Source organism: Lissotriton helveticus, chromosome 1_1, assembly GCF_964261635.1.
Source record: "Lissotriton helveticus chromosome 1_1, aLisHel1.1, whole genome shotgun sequence".
Lineage (NCBI taxonomy): Eukaryota > Metazoa > Chordata > Amphibia > Caudata > Salamandridae > Lissotriton > Lissotriton helveticus.
Genome location: NC_136057.1, coordinates 1842226937 through 1842253326, shown reverse-complemented (window position 1 = coordinate 1842253326; position 26390 = coordinate 1842226937). Strand labels below are relative to the sequence as shown.

The window sequence follows — 26390 nt, the reverse complement described above, 5'->3', positions numbered from 1 at the left end:
TCATCATTCAGACGACAAACATACCTCTTCCATACAATGCACTATATACAACACTTGAATTCCAAACAAACAAAGAAGAAAATATAACAATTATTTTCAGTTGAAACAATGAATTATTGCAACAAAGCCATATACAATTTATACAAAAGGATGAAAATTTGTACAATTTTTATGTCACTCTAGATTTTTTGGCTTTTCCAGTCTACGCGTTTCGAACTCGTGTATCTATGGAGTTCTCATCAGTTCTTAAGAGACCATACTGGATTCAATTGTTCCCGTCGTAAGAAATGGACTTATTTAGCGGACCTCTTTTTTGTGCTGTACTGTTTTTTCTATCAGTGTACATCCACTAATGGAGAAATCAAGCTCCGTGGACCTTAGGGTTCTGTGCGGGTGTAGCGTTCTGTCTCCCTCGTTAGTCAGCCGCGTTCTCAGTGTGAACGTTTCCGGGTCCGCAAAGGATCATGGGGCATCCTTTGCGGACCCGGAAACGTTCACACTGAGAACGCGGCTGACTAACGAGGGAGACAGAACGCTACACCCGCCTCGTCCGAATCAACCAGATCGGACAAAGGCACAGAACCCTAAGGTCCACGGAGCTTGATTTCTCAATTAGTGGATGTACACTGATAGAAAAAACAGTACAGCACAAAAAAGAGGTCCGCTAAATAAGTTCATTTCTTACGACGGGAACAATTGAATCCAGTATGGTCTCTTAAGAACTGAGAGACTACGGTCCTGATGAGAACTCCATAGATACACGAGTTCGAAACGCGTAGACTGGAAAAGCCAAAAAATCTAGAGTGACATAAAAATTGTACAAATTTTCATCCTTTTGTATAAATTGTATATGGCTTTGTTGCAATAATTCATTGTTTCAACTGAAAATAATTGTTATATTTTCTCCTTTGTTTGTTTGGGATTCAAGTGTTGTATATAGTGCATTGTATGGAAGAGGTATGTTTGTCGTCTGAATGATGAAAAATTGTCAGTAAATATTGTAAATATTTGTTGTGTTGTACATAAGGTCGTAAAAACGAAAACGTTGTTTGAAATAATTTTCAAAAAAGTCAAAAATTAAATAATTGACGCAAGAAAACTAAAATAAAAAGTGACTATTTGCACATAAAACATTGGTTTCATTTCAGATGTTTTAGCCAAAAGCATTCAGGCAAAAGAGAATCGATAGCAGCACGTGCACTCTGTTCTGTTTATAAGTAGCTTGTGGCAAGCTGTGCTGTTGGGTGCCCAGACCCAGTGGTGGTGTTAGTGTAAAAAGAACAGAGGCCAGTAGAATTTCACAACTTGTACAAGTACACATGGCAGTCTCCCCATGTCAGTTTCAATACACTTCTACAATATGCACATTTTTCAGCCATTTTGATTTTGAGTCTTAGCAGCTGTCCAGGTGAGACTACCATAGGGAATAACACGTGTTGCACCTTGAAGGGTCTCACACCATAAAATATTTAAATAAAAAAGTGTATGCTAATTAAGACACCAATCTATCTTCTCCCCACAATGTTCAAAGTCAAAGCAAGGTCAATGTTATTAATGGGTAATTACTTGATCATATATGTTCATAAAGTAATATTAATGGACAAAACCATTAATTACGTGTTTTTGCACGAGGTACAGCTCATTTGAACGTTGTCCCTTCAGATGGCAAAATGCATCAGTAAGTTATAACTTATGAGGAGTAGGATTACATTAGATGGACTTCAAACCTGTTGTCAATTTAGTAGGAAACAAAGTTTGAGACAAAGAAACACACTGCCCTCATTCCGGACCACATGAACTTGTGTATGCATGTGATGCTATTAGGAACAGTACATTGACCATCGATTATTTTGTATAACTGAGGGATGAGCGCTTGGTGCTTTTCACAGAGTTGATACTGTTTTTGAAAGAGAAATGTCCTGAATGTATAGCTCTGTCTCGGTGTCAAAACACGGAGGTGTGGGAAGCTTCCGTCTTGACCTCGACACAGACTGGTAAGGTCAGCCTTGGTTTTGCAATAGATGAAGGGAGAGGGAATTTCTAGAAGTGTCTCTTGGTGTTAGTGAAAGGTATTAAAAGGTGGGAAACCGTGGCGCTTTAACAGGAGCTCGATGTGGAACAGACGTGTTGCTGCAGGGAACATTGAGGGTCCTGATCAGTACTTCTGCTTGACTGTCAAGGTCTCCTCCAGTCCCTGGCCAGAATGTTGACTGATCTTGTTGCAGGGATTCTGCTCAGTCACAGAACTGTGCACAGAGACTCAGGACCTCAGTGAATTAGGGTGTGCCACAAACTCACCTTAGTACCCAACATCCCCTACCAGACTAGCATCAGTGTCTCATTAGTTCTTTGACCTATAGCAAAGTCACCAATGATTAGACAACCCACAACATGCGACTTAGGATACCTCAGGTGAGGAGGGAAACCTGAGCACTCTTTCATTATACTCTCATACCAGTCCAGAACAGGGAGTAAAGGGAGACACGAGCAAGTTTAACATTTTTATTTTAACGCTGTGATCTCAGGTGCAGCATCTTAGCTAATACAAGCAGACATGTTACAAGAACTAAGATTGTCAGCATACTTACTATTCCATAAAATACAAAGGGAGAAAGCATGTTACAATGCTAAATGGAAACAGGTTATATATATATACCTATATTTCACCCTCCCTTGCTAGTAGGTTATTTTATAACTAAAGAAGGTCTCTTAGGCTTGCATAGGCTACCCCATGCCTCAGAGATTAGCAGAATGAATCACATCGAGTTCTGCACAAGCTCTCAGTATTCGAATGTTCTCCAAGTGTGTTCAATCATGTCTACACAGTGTATTATTAAAGGCGCCAGCATCTGAGCTGTCCACAGCTGCATATATGGTATGTCTAGAACGTGCGCTGATCAGTTCGAACAACAGCAACAGTGTTGATAACCTTGAAGGCCTCAGCACTCACTGTTCAGACTAAGCTTACGAAGCAAGTCTAGCAATGTAGAAAAACAAGTTATTCTCATGTGAAGCAAAACACTCAGCCTAACGCGAAACAATATCTAACGTGTGTGTCGTGTGCAAAAGAAAGCAAAAGGTAAAATGGCGTTTAAACTTCTAATAAGCTCATGCTAACTTAACACTGTATGAATGCAAGGCTCAACCCCACTACAATCTTTAGGTGATGCATTGTGGAGAAGTGTGGCTCAGGGGTTAGAGGCAGCAGACCCGGAAGCTGAGATCGGTCCTGGACCAGGGTTCAATTCCCCGCCTCGGCGGGGTCTTGGGCTAAAAATTCCACGGACTCGATAATTCTCGCCCCGGTGCCTCCTCGACTCACGGGTTCACACTCTGCGACTCTGGGCAATAGCTTGCTTAATCTCCACAACGGCCCCTCGCGGCGGGATGCCTGACTTTCACCTTGTGGATACCCTGCTATCTCACAGGGGAATACCAGGAAGGGTTCCCTAAGCAAGCGCCGGGAAACCCACTGCGGGTAGCTGTGCGCTATATAAGCTCAACTACATTTACATTTACATGCATTAGTTTTATTTACCTCATGTATATAAACTATACATTTCATTATTCTGTGTACACATTTCATACTACTTTTATCTGCTTTCTCGTGAGTGTTTTATTATTACTTATGTTGTTTCACCTGTTTCATTTGACAACTGGGAAGGTCTTTCTGCTAGAGAGTTTTGTATTAAGAAAACGGATTGCACTGGCTGTCGTTGGTAAGATGAATAAGGCACTGGTGCAGTACAATTAGAAAAAGAACTCAAAGCTGCAGAAGAAAAATACAACATGATGAGGGCTAGATCTTACCTTTGTAGAGAAACGGTCCTTAATTGAGTACAGTTATAGCGAACAAATCTGAAAGGGCCCTATTATTATTGAGCAGGAAAACTTACGAATACAGCAATAAAGGACATAGGGCTTGATGTACAAAAGTTAGGAATAGTGATTTCTTAATTGTGATTCCCTACGAATCACAATTAGGAAATCGCTACTCCTAATGTACAAAACGCTTTTCAGTTTCATTAGCGATTCGAAGTGGGTTGCAAATAGACCTACCTCTGGAATATTAATGATGTAGGTCTCGATCTGTGACCCACTACAATTTGCTGCCATCGCATATATGGTGGCCGGCTGGGGTCAGCAGAGCACTATGTCTGTGATTTTAAATAAAGCAATCTTTTGTCAAAACGCAGACCGTTTTCCTAAAAAGAGACCGGGATGTGTTTAAAAAGAAATAATGATAAGTTTAAGTTTCATTTTTTAAGAGCAGGCAGTGGTCCCTTGGGGACCGCTTACCATTTGCGAATGGGTTACCACCAACTTTGAGTTGGCAGTAAGGTGAGAATATTCTGCGACCATATTTCGGCCTCAAAACATTCACATATACCAGTGTGAATTGTACCGGTGTGGATCGGTATTTGGAAGGGACGCCCCCAAATACGCACCTCCAAATACCGATTCGCAAACCAAAACTGCGATTCGGTAACAGGTTACCGAAATGCAATTAGGGCTTTGTACATTTGTAAATCCTTTTTTGCGTTCGCAAACAGCCTGATTCGGCAAATCAGGCAGTTTGTGACCACAATAGGCTTCATACATCTAGCCCATATTCTTTTAGTTCGTCCCCCGCAAACAAAACACAATAGGGAATCTATTCTGGATATTGTGAACGAGAAGGATAAAAAGAAATCTTCAGTGAAAGGGAAAATGGAGCAGCTTTTCATGAAATCTACCAAAAGCTTCATATGTGGGATGGGGATAAATCAGAGGATCAACTGGCAATCCTCACAGGGCTATGGTACCCTACTCTGACAGAGGAACAACAAAGTTGCCTCTCCAACCCTTTCATGATTGAAGAGGCGCTGACAGATGCTAATGCTGTTAAATGCCAAAAAATCTTATGGTGCCAATGGTTTTAGAGGAAAATTCTGCAAAACCTCTGCAAACTACCTGACACAGGGTTTCCAGTCAATGGCAGATTTCAGGAAGGGGAGCGCAAACTGATTCTATTTTTGTGGCAGACGTGGTACTGCTACTAAAGCCAGGTAAAGACTTCTCAAAGTGTAGGTCGACTGCATTAATGAATATTGACATTAAGCTATATATGGAGATATTAGCTAACAGATTAGCATGGGTCTTACTATACTTGACACATGAAGTTCAATCAGGCTTTATACATGACAAACAAACATTTACTGGTATCAGAAGAACGGTGCAATTAGTCAGAAACTCCAGGAAAAGATAGATACCACAGATCTTGTTACTATTAGCTACCAAGAAGTCCTTTGACAGGGTGAGCGGGTCTTTCCTACAATAAGTAATGCGGAGGGTCAGGCTGGCAGAGCACTGGCTCAGTAAGGTAATGGCTCCTTATGCACACCCGAGAGCTAGAATTATGTATAATTTTTTCCGATAGTTTCTGATATGAAGCGGAACAGACAAGTGTACCTGAGGTAGCCACTGCTATTTGATACTGCAATAGATACTGTGGTGCTAGGAGAAAGACAATATTCAGAAATAGAAGGATTAGGGTTTGGTGGGATGGAACATAAGATTTCACTGTTTACAGACAATGCTCTAGTGTATTTAACTAATCTGACAACCACTCTTTAAAGCAGTTTGGAAAAGCATCCATATTTAAGGTTAACACAGACTAGTCTCAGATGATGGTATTGCAGACGGATTGGTGCCCCAGTAAATGTCTAAGGACACCTGTAGGCACCTGGGCACCTAGCTTGCCTCTTGCCAGTGGACTGCGTTCCTGCTTGTTCCATCCTGATCCAGTTGCCGCCTTTTGACCGAGTGACACTGTCGCTGTCTGGGTTTTCCCGCCTGAGTTATTCCGATCACCGTTCTTCCCGCCCACAGAAGCCCCACCTACCGCAGGACCTACATAAAGTAGGCCGTAGCGCAACCACATTAGTAGGCAGCTGGGCACCTATCTTGCCACTCCACAGCCCTCCTCAACATCCTAACTCTGACTCACCCAGCTCATCTAAGGACTAACCCACACAGCAGGCCACATCCTTGACCCTATGTTTTCTCCCAACAACAGGCTCACCACCACCAACACAACCCAACTCTCATAGTCAGACTGCTGCAACATACATTTCAAGAGACCCACCCACCAAGCCACCCTACCAGAAAAACCTAAAGCACCATCAGGACACTGGGGCAAAATATCCAAAGGAAATTGGACCAAGACCCTACAGGAAAGCCCACCCAACCATACCTGGAACCTCGATGTCGACACTAAGCTCTTCAATAAATGGCTCACCAACTGAACCAACCACACTGCTCCCACCAGAAAGAAGACCTACAAAAAGAACAAACAACCCACCTGGCACATGGAAAACCTCAGGGAGTCCAAGGGCCACTGCAAACAACTTGAAAGACTATGGACACTTGAAAAAACACCACCGCAAAATCCACATACAAAGCTGCTCTTAACCTCTTCCACCAACAACTACAAGACACAAAGAAAACAACATCATCCCATCCAAAGCAGTCTGCAACAACCTCTCAAACTTCTTCGGCAGAAAATTGCAAAGATCTACAACACATTCGACCTACAGCATACCAATAAAAACTCCCCCAACCAGCCAGACACCTTCTTCAACACCAATCAGCAGCGAAGCCACTAGAAACCCCTCTTGAACGAAAAAAACACAACCCTAAGGAATACCATCTACTCAGGAGACCCCCTCAGACCCATGCCCCCACTTCATATACAACGTGGAAGAATCATTATGTTCCCTGTGCTTACTGCTATCATTAACACTTCCATAACCCCTGCCACCTTCTCGTCTTGCTGGAAAAATGCAGAAGTCAACACCATATTGAAGAAACCAACAGCGGACCCCAACACCCTCAGCAGCTACAGACCCATCTCGCTCTTGCCTTTCTCAGCTAAAGTCATGGGAAAAGCCATCAATATCCAACTCGCAGTCCACCTAGAACGACATTAACCCCTCGACATCTCTCAATCAGGCTTTTGCACCTCCTTGTGGCCATCGATGACATCAGAAGCATCCTTGACTGAGGAGAAACGGCCACACTCATCCTCCTCGACCTCTTCGCTGCTTTCTATATGGTACTTTTCATGTCACTAATCAGAAACCTTTAGTACTTGGGTATTTGCGTACTAGCCCTCAAGTGAATATCGTCCTTCCTCACAGACTGAACTCAATGAGTTAGATGCCCCCCTACACCTCAGAACCCAAGAAACAAATCTACCATGAAAGGATTGTCGCTCAGCCAAACACTCTTCAACGTCTACATGATGCCCCTCGTGGACATTGTCAGAGCCCATGTAATCAACATAGTATCCTACACTGATGACAAAAAGCTCACCCTCTCCATTACTGACTCAACCAGCACCCGCAAAGAAAACTTTATCAACAGCATAAGCAACTTCACTGCATGGATGAAAAACAACTACTTCCAGCTCAACACAGACAAAACCAAAGTCCTAATCTTCAGCAACACCCACTCCCCCTGGCACCGATCTTGGTGGCCCTCCGAGCTTGGCACACCACCCACCTCTACGGACCACGCCAAGAACCATAGGGATCATCCTGGACACCAACCTCTCCATGAGCAGACAGATCAACGCCGTCTCCTCATCATGCTTCCACATCCAGGAAATGCTACACAAGATTTTGAAGTGGATCCCACTGAACACCATACAAACCATCACCAAGGCTCTTATCACAAGTAGAGTTGATTGCAGAACCACCCTCTACAAAGGAATCATAGCCCATGTACAACACCAACTCCAAACCACCCAGAAAGCCGCCAGACTCATCCTGAGCATCCTGCAAAATAACCACATCTCTCCACAGCTCCACAATCTCCACAGGCTCCCAGCGCAGGAAAGATATAAGTTCAAGCTACTCACCCACGCCTATAAAGCGCCACACAACACCAGTCCAGCTTATCTCAAACACTGCCTCAACTTCTACCAATCCACCAGACACCTTGTATCTGTGTTTCAAGCAAAAGCACACCTTCCTTGCATTAAGAAGACCAGAAGCGGAGGACGTTCCTTCTCCTGCCTCACAGCCAAGACCTGAAACGACCTCCCAAAACATCTCAGTACCCCCCTCACTTATGGACTTCTGAAGGAAGACATGGCTCTTCCAGATAAAACAGAAATTATCTCCTCTTCCCCCCTCAGATCTGCCATACTCAGAGCCTGGATACCCTTACAGGTGATTAGCGGCGCTCTACAAATTCACATAACATAACATAGCTTTCCCTTCAGATGTCAGAAATGTACTGTGAATATTTTGGCATGCATATTACACCCCAAATACCTGCCCTTTTTGGAGCAAATATAATGCTACTCTTGAGAACATAAAGACTCGTGTGTGGTACAACCATCACATCTAGTAGTGATAACACTAAAGCTTCCTTATCCTGCTCAGCTTTTCCCAATATATGTAGATGGGGAACTTTTTAGACGTTGCAGAGGCTTTTAGATGTTCTTGATATGGCAGAAGATAACCACTAGGCTCTCGAAGAAGCGGCTTTTGGAATCTACAAGAATGGGAGGTAAAGGAATATTAGAAATCAGATACCAGTATAAGGCTGCACAACTATAGATACAATGTGAATTAGCACAGCAGGCAGCCAGTAATCACTAGGTTCATATGAACAGAGCATCAGCTGGTATGCCTATATGGCACATCTTCTGGGTCCCCAGGCATGCCAGATCATTGAGATTTGCCTGGCGTATAATCTCTAAGATGGTTGTGAAGATTTGAGATTCAAGAGCAGAATCAAGGGTACTAACAATATTTCCTACACCTATTTAAAGCTATGTAAAAGTTACCCCAGCTTATGTGGAAACCTGGTATAAAAAATTGACAAGACAAGGAATGTTAATTATTAGCAGATATGCATAAAAGGGGTTACATTAAATTGTTTGAATAGTGCTACACCTTTAGGGTAACAGAAAAGTAAAGATCCAGACATTGTCTAGTGAAGCACTTAGAAAGATTGGTGACAACCTTAGAAGGTTCCAATGGTATAGTAACACAACTATGTAAAATCCTTGCTAATCTGGCAGCACATGGACAGTGGAACTACATGAACAGGTGGGAAATAATAAGGAATAAAGATATACCACAGGTCGCATGGAAAACTTTGTTGAAAGATAAATATGTAAACAGAAAATAAGAGTTCCCAAGAGAATCCTCCATTAGGATCATGATGAGTTGGTATCTCCCAGCAGGCAAACTTCACAACATGTTCAAAAATAACAGTGACAGATGGTGGGGGGAAAGTGGAGAGGAATGCAACCCACTTCACGTACGATAACATTTTCCTGTACTTTCCATTTTTTTGTGAGGATGTCCTATTGGCCATAAAAGAAATTATGAGGTTCCCAGACCCTAATGACCCAGGAGCTTGGGCGGTAAGAGGGTTAAGATGAAATGGGAATCGAATTCCTACAAAACATAGACTGGTCATTGATGTTTCAAATAATGGTATCAGCGAAACCAGTAATAAACAGAAAGCAAAAACAAAAGGCAGTACCAATGAGGAACTATCCTGTTATCTTCCAAGAACAACAAGCAAGAAACAGTCCAAACCTGGCTCAATGAAGATGGCTTCACATTCACCTTTTAGCCAAGTCATTTGGATTTATACTGGATACCATTCTCACCCACAAGCAACACTCTGCCAGGAAAAACTAGACAGCCTGGAACTAGCTCGCTCTACTAAGGAAAGTGAAATGTTCGTTCCAGAAGGTTACTTCAGAACTGTTGTTCAAGCTGGTGCCCTCTTGCTTCTAGATGGGGAAATACCCTATCTCTGGCCTCCACACTGGCACTGTTTTAAGGGCATCATATGTGTTGCAGTTTATCTCATTCATGAACTGAAGAAATATGACCACATCCCTCCATGCTGGTGAAACTTCAGAGGTTCCCCTTGCTGACCCGCGCCATCTTTAAAGCTAGCTGCGTCATTTACAAAGCCATCACAACAAGCAACTGTGCTTAACTGACCGAAAAGCTCCCCTCATCCAGGACAAACTAGAGTCAAAGATGAGTAAAAAGAAAAAACAAGGTAAAATGCACTTTCCGTCAAGGCACCTTGTCTATATGGAACAAAAGACCTAAATAGAAGCAGGGTTGGAGTGCTCCTGATGCCAAGACTTGAAAACACACCTCTTTAAAGAAGACTAAGTCACGAGGCAGTAACAGTACATTTTTGCTTCCAGAAGTCAGTTGCCGCTCCAATTATTCAATGCTGGTATCTTTGCTCTAGACCCTGTACAGCAATCCACTTCCTTTTGGCTAGGTTTGCACTTTACAAATAACACATACACACATAATACAAACACATTTATTTGGCTGCCAGCTTTGAACTATATGAACAAAGATTGTAGAGCGGTCTCATGCCCTTCACGGACGAGAGGTGTACATCGATTTGATTAACCTTGAAAGAAATATGCTAAGACACAGTCTCACAACCGATCATCTAATTGGACTACAATAAAGGCAGTGTATAGAGTCAGCTAGCCTAGCCATAAATGTATGGACGGTCTGAAAGTTGTGGGGCGTAGCTTAGTTTTTCCTTGCAAAAAAATCTCTGAATGTAACTGGGCAAAATGGACATCATGGTGCAGAAAAATATGAACTTTTTAATAATATCATCGAAGTACAATTTAAAAGAAAACAGCATAGCCGAAGCAGATTTTGCAAATATTTAAAAAACATATATTTCTGATAAACTGATCATAAAATAAATGTAACTTGTGTGGAAGTGTTTGTAAAGTTGTGGCCTAAGATGATTTTCTTTTCCAATAGAAGCTCCAATTTAAAAACTTTACTTTACTACAGAATAATGACCATATTAAGATGTCATATTAGTTATTCATGACCAGGCATCATTAACATACACTACTTTATGTTTAAGAAAACTGATATGTCTTTTTTTGTTTCATTGGTTTCGTTTAGGCTGGAACACTTGGAAGAGTGACTAGTTTACCATACCAGCACTTTTTCAGAAGCGCAGAAAGATGGATACTACACTGAAGCCTGGGTCAAGTGTTAGTAAATAAATTTCTTTATTTATTCCTTAATTTTTTAACAGCACCAACATGTTGCTTTCTAGCGACTTCATGGCATCTGAAAGTTTAAAGGTGTAAAAAATGTGAATGACTTCCAGTTAGCCTGACCATTACCTTGGTGATCTGTCGCATCTAGGCTCAGTTGATGTGCCTTCCATTGATGCTGTGCGGTATTCTGTTGGGCCAGGTCTGTTCACGTGGATAATTTGGGAGGGATCATCCTCTTCAGAGGAAAGCACTCTTCAGTAAAGGCTAGCAACTCTTCTAGGTGGGAACAGGTAATGAATTTAGCAGTGGAATGGACTGAACGGCTTGCTTTGTAAACAGCCCTCAGAGTTTTTATAGAGATAGTTTACATGGCTTCTAGTGGTAGCTTCAAAAGGAGAAAAACGGGGGGCGGGGTTTCGGCACTGTACAAGATGGCCACCTGAGGGGGGAGCTTCGTTCCATTGGAACTTCTGAAGATCCGCTGGTGAGTTATTTCGCACCCTTTCTTCCCGTAAACCTCTGCTTCTAAAATCGGACAATGTCAGGATTCCGGTGAGCTGTTTCCTGCGTCAAGCGCACTGTGCTTTCATTATTTATAGCCGTGGATGACTTTTCTACAATGCGTCCGCCATTTTAGGCGTTCGCCGGCTCCTCAACATTGCTTCATATGAATTGCCTACGTTTTACCCCTTTTTCAGCGCTCTGTCCCTGAATCATAGCCCTCATGCCTGCAGCCAATCTCTAGAGGGGAAAATGCATTATACCTTCTGACTCACAGCGTTGGCTGACATCTACCCTGTTGTTTTATTCACCTCAGAGCACCCTCCATTTTGTCCTCAATGTTCTATCAGCTGCTTTATTGAAGGATATGCAGCGCTAAGTTTTTCAAGATATCTCTCTTTTTTTCAAGGATTCTGTCATTCTTATATGATTTGTCTGACTGGAGTTTTGCTGCTTTACATTTCATGTTATAATTTTGCTTGCATCATTTTTTGGCACTCTTCAGTCAGGTTTGTTTTTTTCCAGCTACAAGTCATACCATGCCTTCCATCTTATGACAAGAATAAGCAGCATTTCAGTTATTTCCATTGGTCATCTCTTCTGAATGTTTAAATATCACGACTTTTGTTAGTTCGTGCAACGAACTCTGCACTACTTTGGCGACTCCTATATATGAGTATACTGCATAAGCCGCAATTTGTCTTTGTGCCTAAAAGACGTACCTTATCAACATCTTCTCTTCCTGGACTCACCATTTACCGCAGGATCGATGGATGGGGTGTCTTCCAATCACTCTTCCTCATCACAGTCTTCATCTAAATCATCTACACCGTCTTCAGCTTCTAAAATTCTGAAGCAGGGACCTCCTCCCGACAAGGTGTCCCCTCCCATCTCCATGGAGCTGCTGTTGGAGGAAATTTGCGCCTTGCGTCCGTTTGTAGAGGAAACAAACAGCAAGATGCAATTCCTGGAGGAGAAATGGTCTACAATGGAAACTAGAGTATCTTCAATGGAACAGCAACTTTCGGTGGTCCAAGGCGACTTCCAGAGACTCTCTTCTTTAGAAAAGGAAGTCCGTAATTTTAAACAACATACCGAAGATTTGGAAAACCGAAATAGGAGGAAAAATATACGCATTCATGGTCTGCCTGAAGCTTTGGAGGGTGACGATCCTGTCTCCTTTTTTACAACCTTCTTGCCGAAACTCTTAGACATGCCTTCTACCACATCCCTCAGCATTCAGAGAACACACAGACTTGGTCCTCGTCCTACACTCTCTCAGTTTCCGGTCAGACCAAGAGGAGTCAGCATCCCTTTCCTAAAATTCACAGATCTGCTTTCAGTCCCCTCTGCAGCTAGAGCTAAGCGACAAATTTCTTGGCTTGGTCAGATTTGTTTCTTTCTCAAAATGTCTCCAACGCTACAGCAGCTAGGAGGAAGGAGTTCCTAAGTCTTCGTCCGCCTCTTCGATCTATTGGAGCCAGATACGGCATTTTTCATCCCTGCATATTTAAGGTGATGTTTCAAAATCGAACTTGGTCCTTTAAAGAGCCTGCGGAACTTAAAAATGTTCTTCAATCTCACACTGCAAGCAACACGGACACTGCTGGCCCTTCTTTTTTTTTTCACAACAAATTTTATTGGTAGGATCAGGCAAGGAATACGCGTGGCTCCCCACAGTCAGGAGAACACCACTAAGCATCATGTTACAATCGCAGCACAGGACCAAGCGTCCAACCAAGCAGTCAAGAAAGACAAATATAAAGGAACATCACTATGCCTTCTCCCACCCTTATAAACCCCAACTACCCACTCCTCCCAACTCCACCCCTGTGTCCCACCCTACCCCCTTGCACGCGTGTAGAAATCGCCGTTGTGTCTCATCATGATATAAGATTCGTAGCATAATGCAAGAACTTGCCAAGAACATAATTCTAGAGATCTTCCTCCAGTTCCGCTGGAGGGTCAAGTGTCAGCCCCCTATACTCAGCCCACCTCTTCCATATCTTGAAATGTTTGCGAGGGCAACCCCGTGCTTCAAAAATCTGTCGTTCCAGGCCCATGCAAAAGTCCAGTCCGGCCTTCCAAGCACACAGGGGGGGGGCCCTCACATCCTTCCAAGCCCGGGCCAGGTCCCTTTTGGCTATCACCAGTCCCAGGAGCAGCAAGTGTCGTTTATATATGTTTCCCCCAACCCCCTCTAAGATGTGGAGTAGACCCAGGCGATGGGTGCGAGGAAGAGTCCAACGCAGTACCTCCGACAGGCAGCCCCATACACCCCTCCAGAAACCTACCAGCCTCGGGCACGACCATAACGTATGGAGCAAACCGCCCACTGCATTCCCGCAGCGCAAACATTCCGGGGACCCAATCAAGCCAGCCTTCCACAGTCGTTCACGGGTGAAGTAGGCCCTATGGAGAATTTTGAATTGGATTAGTCTAAGCCGTATAGCAATGGCTGCTCCCTTAGGGGACTCCAGAGCCTCCCTCCAGTCATCTTCGTCAAGGGGGCCAACATCAGCTTCCCAAATCGCCTTTAACGGAAGAAGGGTGGAGGAGCAATGAGTGACCAAAGTCTGATAGATGCGGGAGACTTTCTTATCTCCCAGATCGCCCATAAAGACTTTTGCCTCAATGGGACTAAAATCGGGGAGGGGAATCCAAGTTGGCAATACTGGCCATCAGTGCGTGTCGAAGTTGTAAATACCGAAAAAATTGGGACTGGGGCATATTGAACTCAACGCTAAGTGCCTGAAAGGACTTGAGCGTCGTTCCGGACATCACATTTCCCAGTTGCGAAATCCCAATCGCATCCCAGCCGTATAATCCTGATAAGGCCGACAACTCGGGTAACAGACCATTGTGCCATAGCGGCGTCTCAGCGGTCAGGCGACCCCACCAGCCCATGCGGCGCAAGGCCTGCCTCCATATGGCAAAAACGAGGCACGTGACCCTCGGCAGACCCCGCCGCAAGCGGGCCGAGTAAAGGACCGTGTGGAGCGTGTTGTCGCCCATCAACGAGCGTTCCAGGGCATAGGCCGGATCCCCTCTGTCGCCATACCACCAATTGTTCAGGATAAGCAGATGAGCGGCCTGGTAATAGGATAACAGGTCCGGGGTGGCCAGGCCTCCGCAATAAGTGGACAGGAAGCACGTACGTAGTGCCACTCTGGCCGTCCCCCCAGCCCATAGAAAGCGGCCCAAGATCGAATTGACCTGTCGGAACCACTGGGGTGCAATCGGATAGGGCTGATTCTGCAATTGGTAGAGGAGACGTGGGAGTGCCACCATCTTAAAAATTGCGGACCTGCCAAATATAGAGAGGGGCATTTGAGACCAAGTCTTGACATCTGACTGTACTCGATCCCAAACTGGCACTACATTGCGCTCCCAAGCAACGTCCGCCGATCTCGACAGGAACACCCCCAAATATTTCAGGCCATGCGTAGCCACCTGCAGCCCCAGCATCCAGGGGTCCGTCACGTCGTCTCCATCAAGCACCCAGAGGGTAGATTTACGCAGATTCAAATAGAGACCCGAGACTTCCCCAAAGACTCGCATAATTTCCAGTACACGCGGCCCCGAGCGCTGCAGATCGGTAAGAAAGAAAAGGACATCGTCCGCGTAAAGCGCAATTCTATCCGTTAAGCTGTCGTTCCATACAAACCCCCGCATTTGCGCATCTATACGTACCCAGGCAGCCAGCGGCTCCATAAGTAGAGCAAATAGATAGGGGGAGAGCGGGCATCCCTGTCGAGTCCCTCGACCAATTTGAAATGTCTCCGATACCGCCCCTGCAACCCGCACCGAGGCCGTATTGTCCGTGTATAGTAGCCTGATATAGGACAGGAAAACCGGGCCTAGGTTTAGACGGGACAATAGTGCAAACAGGTATTGCCAGCTAACAGAGTCAAAGGCTTTATTAATGTCAGCTAGCAACAGAGCCGCCCGCTCCCCTGTGGCTCCCATGGCGTCAACCGCCGCCTGTGCGCGTCTGATGTTGTGTCGCGTCGCTCTATGAGGCATGAACCCGGCCTGATCCGGATGCACTAGGTCTACTATATGTGGGGACAAACGATTCGCTAGAGCTTTAGCCAGAACTTTAGCCTCAATATTAAGTAATGAGATGGGGCGATATGAGTCGTGCCTCTCCGGGGGTCTACCTGGTTTCTGAAAGACAACGATTTCGGCATGTCTCCCGTCTCGGGGCAGCGTGCCCTGTTCACGCGCAGTCTCAAGCGCGCAGTGATAATGGGGCCCCAGCTGTACATGAAACATTTTAAAGAACTCACTCGGGTAGCCACTCGGGCCAGGGGCTTTCCCGGTATTAAGCTGTCCCAGGGCATCGCCCAGTTCCTCAGCCGTAAGGGGCGCATCTAGGGCCTTCCTAGTTTCCTCAGACACTACCTTGGGGGGCAGGTCCTCGATAAATTTAGTCACCTCGTCAGCTGACAGGCGGTCGCATGGGGCGTATTGGGTAGCAAAGTATGCGGCAAAACTCGCTGCTAGTTCGACTGGATCAGTAAGGACCTCACCGTCGGTGGACGTGAGTCCTGGCAGCGCAAGCGGCTGGAGGTGGCGTTGGCAGAGTCTATGAAGCATCGTACATGACTTGTCCCCCCATTGGTATATTCTACTGCGAGTGGCCAGCCACGCCTGTTTAGCCTCATCGAGCAGGACAGATGCATAGGCCTGTTGAGCCTGAAGAAGTAGTCGCAACCCGACGTCATCCCCCCCCGCGCGGTTTTGCTCTTCCAAAGTTTCTACCTGCGTGGCCGCTTCTGCGATCAGTTCCCGCCGCTTCCGACGCGCCGCGGCACACCACGCAATGTCCACTCCACGGATAGTGGGCTTCATGGCCTCCCATACCACCCCGGCATCGATGTCCCCTACGAGATTCTCCCGCCAATATAGGTCTAACGCTTCCCGTAAGTGGGTCACGTAGGCAGGCTGCTGGAGATGCCACGAGGACATCCTCCATCGAAACGGTTGGCGTTGTCGGCGGAGTTCCACCCTAATCGATACCGGGGAATGGTCGGACAGACCCCTAGGCAAGATGTTAGCACTCTTCACTCTACACAAGCAGCCGCTAGGCACAAACACACAGTCCAATCTCAAATAGGAGCCATGCACAGCAGAGACATACGTATATTCACGTGTGGTAGGGTGCATGTGTCTCCAGGTATCCGACCAGCCCAGTCCCTCAGTCATAGCATGCAGTCTGGTGTGGGCGGGGGGGGGGGGCAGCGTCAATCACTTCCCGACGCCGCCGGCGGTCCACACTCGCATCCATCACGTCATTCCAATCACCACCAACTATCGCCAGGGATTCGGGGATGTCCTCCCACACTATGAAAAGTTTCTCAGCTAGGGCCCATTGCAGGGGAGGGGGGGCATAAACACTCCCAAAGACCACAGATTCAGTGCCCACCATGCCCTTGACAAAGATATAGCGACCCTGCGGGTCAACCCACTGTTTTTCATGAACGTATGCCACCCTGCGATGTATCAGAATGGCCACTCCCCCAGATCCCCGGGAAAATCCGGCATGGAACACCTGGTGGTAGCCAAACCTCTGTAGGCCCAGCACTTTCGAGCCCATCATGTGGGTTTCTTGGAGCAAGAAAATGTCAGCACTCTCATTTTTTCCCCATCGCAATACTGCACCACGCTTTATCTTGTCAAGCATCCCCCTGACATTCCATGTGATCACCCGCAGAGACGCCTCGGGGAGTCTATGAGTCCTATCAGCCATAATCCAGTGGGACCCATCCAACAGAACGTCCTCGCCATTGCCACTTACTACGCACAGGAAAGAACACTACAGCAAAACACACGTGCAGTCCCACCCTCCCGCCCCAGAACCCCAAGAGAACACGACGAGCAACTCTCGTCCCACCCCGAACCCCAGAACCAACCATCAACTGAATGTCATCATTGTCTTGATCAAATTGCAGTCCCAACTCAGTGGCCCTGTCTCCAGCCACCCGCACCCCACCACCCCCCACCCTATACCTCAAAAAACCATGAAGTACCTGTCGCGGCATGGGTGACCCCGAGTCCAGAACAGAGAGCCCTGAGCCAGCCATGCCAATGGATCCCAACTCCCCAAGAAACAGTAATCTCATCCCTCCTCCCCCTAAACCTCCCACATTCGCAGGAGAGCAGTAGCCCCTTATGTGTAGTCCCCGAACCCCCACTCACAATTCCCCTTCCCGTTCAGTGATCAGTCGCAAAGCAATCCTGAGGCAGCTATGATGCCACCAGTCCATCGAGCCCCAATTGCCCGTACTCCTGTGGCCAAAACCTGCAGTGACAAGTGTTCAGAGGAGCGCAGAATCATCAGATCTGGCCATTATCCACCTCAGACTGGTCCGATTCTTCGGTCCTACCACTGGCCTGGGCGCAGCTGAGGGAGGCCGACCGCTTGCGTGACCTGGATCGTCGGTTCCTCTTGGGCTTGGTCCGCTCCTGTGACGACCCTCTCGAAGGCCCCGGATTCAGCCCCGGCTGGGGATTCGGCCGGACCCTAACCGTCTCGTCGGTCCATTTGAAGAGGTCCTCCGGCGTATCGAAGAACAGTGTACGTGATTGGAAAATCACCCTCAGGCGCGCTGGGTACAACAGAGAGTATTGGAGTTTAGGACCTCGCAGTTTCGCCTTGGCGTCCATGAAGGATTTGCGCTGCTGCTGTACTAGCTTCGTGTAGTCGGGGAAGATCATTATCTTACGATTTTCATAAAGAAGGGATTCCCTGGTTCTCGCTTCTCTTAGAATGACATCCCGGTCATGATAATTCAGCAGTCTAGTAATCACTGCCCTAGGCCGTTCACCCTCCGGTGGCATCTGCGACAGGGCGCGGTGTGCGCGTTCAATAACAAAGCAGGTAGATAAAGCCTCCGGGGGCAGCCAGGTCCCCAGCCACTGCGTGAGAAATTGTTCCATGTTACCCTTCTCACATCGTTCTGGAAAGCCAATGAAGCGGAGGTTGTTGCGGCGTGTGCGCCCTTCAGCGTCCTCAACGCGAAGCGCCAGGCCTCGTTGCGCCGTCTCCATTGCCGCCATTTTCTTCTTAAGTGTGCCGACATCATCCTCCACAACCGACACCCTGGATTCAGTCTCCGTGATCCGTGCCACAGCATTCCGCAAGTCTTGACGCAAGAGGGTGACATCTGCGCCCACCGCTCCTATTTTGGCATCGAGCATATCCCTTGATTGGGTAATGGCCGCCATTAGTGCCGCGTTGTCCGACCCTGCTCCTTGTTGCTGGCCACCACCTGACGACCCAGGGCCCCCACTGGGCCCCGTGAACTTGTCGATCGTCACCTGCTTGGTGGGGCCGCCACCTCCCCTGGTCATGGCTGCAAGTCTCTTGCGTACTGTCTACCACGTATGTGGGGACGGCCGTTTAGGGACCTCAAGCCCCTTCACCAAGTATAGCAGGGGAGGGCCGTGTGAAGGCAGCTGGTCCCTCAGCGGGCCCGGATAACTGTATCTGCGGTGAAGCCCTGTGGCCAAGCAAAGTCCAGACAGGCCCCGAGACCAGCACTCCACCCGCTGACAGTCAGAGACCCCCAATCCCCCGTGGGCTGTGTGGCGTCCCTCTCACACCATTCCCGGGCTCCTCAGCGTCAGCCCCAACTCCAGCAGAGCCCGGGGACCCAGGGGGGGGGGGGGGTACTCACGGTTTGTCCATGGGCACTTGGCCAGCCAAGATGCTCCGAGCTGTTCGCCGTCGTCCAGCCACCGCCGGGGCTTCCAGGGCAGGCGTGCTCCGAGCACCGCAGGGCAGCAGCAGGTGGAGGCGCAGGCTCAATCGATGGGGGTGCGCAAAACTCGAGGCCGCGGCTGCAGCCCGATCACAGGGCCGCCGCAGCGGAGCATGCAGTGCTATGGCACCAGGAACGCACACCTCTCCCGCAGGTCCCCAGGAGGAGAATCTCCGATCGTCCCTCAGCCCCAGGGCAGCAGAAGTTCAGCGGCGAGTGGCGGGCCAGCCGACCCACCCATAGGCCGTTCAGCCGGGGACCGCCAAAATCGAGGTCCCGGCGCCTCTCCGGGATACCAGGCCGCACTCGTCCGTCCCCCGTCTCCGCGCGTCCAAGCACCAAGGGTCACTGCCGACGGCACCGGAGGATCCTCGGCGCCACCAGGAATGTCCGCCCCACAAGTGAGTGAGCAGTGGGTACGGGGACTAGGATAAATGTGTCGGATGAAGTGCGGGCCGGCGGGAGCTCTAACAAGCTGCGACCGCCATTGCCGCTCGCGTAGCCACGCCCCCTGCTGGCCCTTCTAATGGTTGATTAGTTTTTACTTCTTTAATTGTAATGGTACTTTTTCAATACGTTTGAAATGTTTTATGAAATGGTTCATTCTGTTGACTTAGTCATGTAATTTTTGGAAGAAAAAAAATTCTGGTTTCCTAATGGATGGTGCCGATCCTTCCCAGGATCGATTAGTTGTCTCTTCGCTGATCTCTGTGTTTCTATTTATTTCTTTATTTGTTGTATCTCTTCCAATATTGTACAATTAAGATTGTACCTGTTGCTTATGTTTGTTTTACTTGCCTATATATATGATGTTTACCGTTTTTCTTTCGTTTCCCCCTATAGGTCCTGTTGTGTGTCGATTTAGATACTGCATATAGGTTTCCCGATTTATGCCCTTATAAAAGGCACAATTCACATTGCCCTTATTTAGGCATAGAAATCCTACCGTTATTTAGGCATTATCCATGCAAACCAAATACAGGCATGGCCACCTACATCCGTCCATCCCCGTCACAACGAGTTCTTGGAAAACCAGACTCTTAAGTCTTTAGGACTTCCCCTTGCTTATTGATTTTATTGATTTCTCCAAGAACTCATTCATTATGCATGAACATCTATTCCTTAGGGGTTCATTCATGACGTTCCTCTGCCCGATTGTTACATCAATACTGGCATTCCTAAACACCTTCAAGGTGTAAATATACCTACACTTGCCATGGCAAACCACGGTACAGTTCGGCTGCATACTTGCACGACACGGCTTGCCACTTCAAGTTCGGAAGGAAGTTGAGTTCCCGCCTGACGCACTGACCAGACGCTGTCATCCTCCTCGCAGAGAATCTAGCTCCAGTGTTTCTGACTCCCCTTGCGGGGTGTTAGAGATCGAGCCCCAGAAAAGAGATTCCAACCTCTCTCATTCTAAGGTATGGAGCGGACTAGAACCTAGATGGACTTTTGGCAAATCTTGGCATCACGAATCTAAACTATAGCTAAACTAGACCATAGACAAACAGCACCTACTTCTTACCTCGCACTATACGTAGGTTAGGTACACTGGGGTAGACCTAGCTAGAAGCACCAGATGAGTATTCACATTTTAGCCTGTTATTTATGTATCTATTTTTATGAATATATGTCATAGCTACAAACCATGATATTGCAGTATTATTTCATCTTACTGCTAACACTGTAGGTATTATACTTCGCATTCTGTCTTACTATTGTAGCAGTTCATATCTCTTGCACGAGAAATAAGACTGTTCAATAAACCCTTTTTATTGAAACGCCCGTCTATCTATTTCTGTGTAACTCTGTAGAAACGAAGCATGCACGATTGACTGAGTGAAACTGTTATCTATTGTTTCCACGATTCTGAGACTGTTCCGATTCTAAGGGAAACAAAGTTGTCATGTTTATGCGGTTGTCAAAAACTAATCCCTTCTTGTTTATTCGAGAAGTTTCTAGTGACCTCTGAGCTTGCTGGCATACACAAGTAATTAAGTTTAATGTAATCGATAGAGACAGACTGACCTCAGTCCTATGTCAAACCTAAAGTGTATATTATTCCAATGCGAAGAGCCTATCAGGGATATAGGAACTACACTACAGTCCGTTCGTTCGTGTTCCATAACATGGTTCCGTTTCCCTTCTCTTCCTTGTACCGATGTGGTTCAGACTCCCTGTGTTCGGGTGTCCCATCTTTTAATGTGTCGTTCATACCCCAGTTTTTTTTCGCTTTTTGTCCCTTCATGTATGTTCTTTCATTCGTCCTTTTTGGATATGTACTGTCTCTTCTTCTTGTTCTCTCTTCTTTTTCCTTTTCCCTTATACTCTTCTTTTTTCTTCTCTTGCCTGATTCTCTCTCCTTCATATCCTGTCTCCTTTTTTCTAACTACCTTCTGTTTTTTCTTTTACTGATGCTGGAAGATTTTGCTATTTTCTTAACTTTCCTTTATTTTCCACCATTCTCATTTCACTTCTTTACTCTTTACCATTTCATCTTATTACTATTACCTATTTTTTCAATTGCTCATTCTGCATTTTATGCTTATTTGCATTTTTTCTCAATATTATACTGTTGTTTTTACGATGTTAATCTTTTCCATTCAGAGGTATTATATGGAATGTAAAAGGTTCCAATAATCCTATAAAGAGGCAGCGAATTCTCTCACATCAAGCCTCATATAAACCTGATTTAGTTCTGTTTCAAGAAACTCACTTATCTGAGGCTGAAGCTCTCAAACTTAAGCGTAATTGGGTTGGCTCAGTATTAGTCTCTCCTACCAACACAAAAAAAGAATGGGGTTGTTATTTTATGCCATAAAAAATTTAAATGCACTGTTACACAAGATACTGACTCCGATGGAAGGTGGATTCTGGTTAAACTAATAATTAATAATATTCCTCTCACTGTGTTTACCTCTATGGTCCAACTCAACCCGATTCTTCCTTTTGGCCCACTATCACAGACAAGTTTTTTCAAAATAAAGATGACTTTTTTATACTTGGAGGTGATTGCAATCAAGTTGCAGACCCTTTTTTTGATCGCAAATCTCAGGTACGTTTTATCCCCCACAAAACCCACAACAATTTCTGAACTCTATCACACAGACTCAATTGGTCAATGCCTGGAGGCTATGCAATCCAGACCAATCAGAATTTTCCTTTTTTTCCCCCTCCACATGGATGCCTATCCCAGATTGAATACATATTTCTTTCTGAATCCTTGGCCCAAAACCTTGTTTCCTCCTCGATTGAGCCCATTTTGATTTCTGATCATGCTTCAGTGGTCGCTGACTTCGATTTACTTCCTCCTCACTCTAAAATGTCTAGGTGGAGATTCAGTAATTATCTTTTACAAGACCCAGTTCTTTCTTCTTCTTTCACCTCCTTTGCTTAAGAAATTTTCTCTATTAATGAAGATGCCTCTATATCTCCAGTTTCAGTGTGGGATAGTTTTAAAGCCGCTGCTCGAGGTTTTGTTATAGATTTTGTTTCTAAGGAAAAGAAACAGTCCTCTAATAAACAAAGCTTTATTATCTTCCATTAAACACTTAGAACATCAGTTTTATACTTTTTCACCGAACTCTACTCTGCAACAACTTATCCATGCTAAGATGGAATTTAATAAAATTTCTACTGATAAGGCCTCTTTCACTTTGCTTCGTAGCAGTGCCAGATACTATGGTGGTCGAAACAAGGTTGGCTCACTTCTTGCTAATTATTTAAAATCTGGAAAAGAGAAAACATTAGTTGAATCCATTTAATCTACTGACGGTAAACACCTTTTCAAAGATAAAGATATATCAGCCGAATTTACAAAATGTTATACCGGTCTATACACACCTGAGTTGCCCCCAACTGATACACTCATTAATGATTATCTTAGTACAATTCCTCCTCCTTCCTCTTCTGATCTAGATTTCACCTCTCTAGATACAGATCTATCATTACAGGAAATCTCCACCTCCTTGAATTCTTTAAAGAAGAATAAATCCCCTGGCCCTGATGGTTTCTCCGTAGAATTTTATCTTCATTTTTCCAATCTGTTATTACCAAAACTTTTTAACCTTTTCCAACATTTTTGCTCCACAGGTGCAGCAAGTGGTACTTTTCTAGAAGCTTCTATTTGTCTTATTCATAAGGAAGGCAAGGATCCAACATTTTGTAAACACTATCGCCCCATCTCTTTGATAAACGTTGATTATAAGATCTTTGCTAAACTCTTAGCATTGCGCCTTGAATCCTTCCTCCCTCATTTGATAGGCCCGAACAATGTGGATTTGTTAAAGGTAGACTAATCTCTGATAACTCTTGTCTATTTTTCAATGTTCTTAATAAAGCTCCTTCTTTATCTTTTCCTCTCGCAGCGATTTCCATTGATGCGGAAAAAGCTTTTGACAGGGTAGATTGGTCCTTTTTGTTTAAATCTCTTCGATGGCATAGTTTTGTTACTAAATTTATCTCTCTTATCTCTTTTCTTTACTCTACCCCCTCTGCTTCTACTATCATGAATGGTCAAATTGCGCAACATTTTTCACTCCATTGAGGTGTAAGACAGGGTTGCCCATTATCCCTTTTGTTTGTTCTTTCTCTTGAACCTTTTTTTTCCCGTATTCGTCAGAAGCCCTCTTTTTTTGGATTTCCATATGGAGATCACTATCTGAAATTATCTGCCTATGCTGATAATATTTTGCTTTTAATTTCCAATCCAGATTCTTCTATCCCTTCGTTATTACAAGAAATCTCCGATTTCTCACCTGTATCAGGCTATAGGATCAACTCTGATAAAACAGAAGTTTTACCAATTAAAACAGTTTGCCTCAAACAACAATTTGAATCTACTGGCTTCCATTGGAACAGTTCTAAAATCAAGTATCTTGGTATTTGGATTTCCATCTCTATTACAGACTTGGTTAAACTGAACATGAATGTAGCCCTAGATCGTATCTCCAAACTCTTCTCATCCTGGAATCCTCTTTTTCTCTCCTGGTGGGGTCCTCTTGACTCCATTAAGATGATGAATACTCCTATTTTATTATATTATTTTTCAATTATTCCTATTCGTATCCCCGTAACCTTTATACAAAAAATAGACTCTTCTTTCTCAATTTCTAAGGAAGAACAAAAAATCTAGAATTTCTTTTTTTCATCTCAGAAAACCAAGAATTGTAGGTGGGGTAAACTTTCCAGATTTTCGATTATATCTTAAAGCTTTTAGCTTAAAACAAGCTTCTCATTGGCTTCTTACGGAATCCTCTCCTTTTACCACTCTAGGGGTCACTATTGAACTTTGTATGTTTACTCCTTTCTCGACCAATGAAGTTCTTTCTTTTACTGCCAAAATTGCCCACACATCCCTCCCACTATTTAAACACACTTGCTCTTTGTTAAAACCCCATTTTCAGCCAAAATTAATATCCAGAAATACACCTTTCTACATTGTCATTTGTGGCATAATCGTCTTATAACCATTAATAATAGACCTCTGTATTGGGCCTCATGGAGAGTTAGGGGGATTGCCTGAGTTAACGATTTATTTGATGGCACTTCTCCTTGATCTTTTCCTGATTTTCAAGCTACATTCAATGGACCTCGTTCTTTTTTACATACATTTTCCATACTTATGGAATTACTTTTTAGCATTTTTTATTCCCTCCCTTCTGATGAAGCTTCTATCACTCAGGACTCACTCCTTAAAATCTTAGCATCTGTTCCAAAAGCCTCCTTTATTTCATACATTCTTTTACACCACAAATCCAGAACGAGACAAGACAAGTTGGAACTGGCTTGGGAATCAGATTTAGGTTTTCAGTGGAACACTGACATATTAAATAAGATTTGGGCTCGGTAACTGAAGATTTCAAGATCCGCTTTCACCACTCAATCTATGTTTTTTCTATATCACAGATTATATTTCACTCCCATTTCTATAGCTAGTTTCACACACATAGACAATAAGAAATGTTGGTCCTGTGATTTTCCATCAGCAGATCTCTCACATCTCCTTTTTTCATGTCCCCCGGCTCATTCTTTTTGGACACAAATCTGGGATCGATTGTCTAAAAATTTTCGGAACCACACACCACTTTCCAATATTCTTCTCTTTATGGGAAGACTATCAGAATCCATTCCTTTACCTTCCTATGAAAGATGGTTGTTTGATCTTATGTTGGCTTTAGCGTTTCAACAAATTACAATGGACTGGAAAGGTTTGACCAAACTTTCAACTAAGTCATTGTGGAATACTGTGTGTCAATACCAGAGGTTAGATGTGGCATATGCCTCCCAATGCAATGTACATGTAAATAGAGATGTTTTTTGGTTGCCATTAACTACTTATTTAAATATGGTTTCTAACAATAATGTCTCTCGGCATCATTCTGAAAATTTCCAACCCCCTTGAATTCCTTCCTCTTTGTATTATCTCTCCTCTTCTTTTACTATTTAGCGAAGTTTTTACTCAACAGTTATTTGTTCTTCACATTTTACAATTCTTATGAGCATAGTTTGGACGTCTATTTTAGTGTTTATGATTATAAATATATTTTATACCCTGTCTTTTACTTTCCCCTTTTTTCCTTTCCCTTTTTCCCCAAAATATAAATAGCTTTCTACTATGATTTACTGCCTACTCTATTTTGCTTAAAAGATATTCTTACATTGTTATTCTCTAGGCCTTTAATGTATGTTATTGATTTTTTATGATTCAATAAAGCTTAATACACGTTTTAAAAAAGGAGAAAAAACATGGTCACCCAGATTGAAATATCTCTGCGTGGGAAAAGATAATCAAGAGGGAATTCTTGGGCAATGGTACTGCATCATAGTAAGACTCCAAGGAGCCAAAAAATGAACTAAAGAAGAGGCAGGATTCAGAGGTCCTCCTTTTTCAAGAAGGTTGCTTACAAGGGTCCACAGTGATTAATTAGCCTTAACACCACATGAAGTGCTGAGCGTTAATGCCTAGGATAAACAGTGGGAAGCTGGTAGGCAGAAGGCTTATGGGTTCAAGATTGTGCAACTAGATAGGGTACCTCACAAGA

General features: G+C 44.8%; 1 protein-coding gene across 4 annotated transcripts in view; it reads right to left on the bottom strand.

Annotated features, from left to right (window-relative positions):
* TLCD4 (TLC domain containing 4) overlaps window positions 1–26390 on the bottom strand; it is a 394086-nt gene that overhangs the window by 155995 nt on the left and 211701 nt on the right. The gene's annotated exons all lie outside the window — the stretch shown is intronic.